The sequence below is a fragment of the Mustela nigripes genome, chromosome 8 (genome assembly GCF_022355385.1).
Source record: "Mustela nigripes isolate SB6536 chromosome 8, MUSNIG.SB6536, whole genome shotgun sequence".
NCBI classification, from domain to species: domain Eukaryota; kingdom Metazoa; phylum Chordata; class Mammalia; order Carnivora; family Mustelidae; genus Mustela; species Mustela nigripes.
Window position 1 is genome coordinate 21,045,287 of NC_081564.1, and position 617 is coordinate 21,045,903.

General features: G+C 40.5%; 1 protein-coding gene across 2 annotated transcripts in view; it reads right to left on the bottom strand.

Annotated features, from left to right (window-relative positions):
• The window catches only part of TTC28 (tetratricopeptide repeat domain 28), a 637,573-nt gene that overhangs the window by 437,932 nt on the left and 199,024 nt on the right, over positions 1-617 (bottom strand). The window lies entirely within an intron of this gene.

Below are 617 nucleotides of genomic sequence, written 5' to 3' on the forward strand. Positions count from 1 at the left end.
CAGGTCATGATCTCGGAGTCCTGGGATCGAGTCCCGCATCGGGCTCTCTGCTCAGCAGGGAGCCTGCTTCCCTCTCTCTCTCTGTCTGCCTCTCCATCTACTTGTGATTTCTCTCTGTCAAATAAATAAATAAAATCTTAAAAAAAAAAAAAAAAAAGAATAAATGAAAGAAGCCAGATGGGAGTTGAAGTATATGAACATGAAGGCATTAGTATTAGGACGTTTGAGTCCAGAGATAAAGTCATGGGTAAGGTAAAGGTTAATTATAGCAAGATACTTTTTTATTTAATTGATTTTAATTTAACTACTTTCTTTAGTTATTTTCCTGAAACACAGGTGAATTCTACATGTGGGAAAACTGCAGGAATACTACAGTTCAGATGAAAACCAAAAGCCAGATTTTAATTTTTAAAAAATATGTTTCTAGGGGCGCCTGGGTGGCTCAGTGGGTTAAGCCACTGCCTTCGGCTCAGGTCATGATCTCAGGGTCCTGGGATCGAGTCCCGCATCGGGCTCTCTGCTAAGCGGGGAGCCTGCTTCCCTCTCTCTCTCTCTGCCTGCCTCTCAGTGTACTTGTAATTTCTCTCTGTCAAATAAATAAATAAATAATCTTTAAA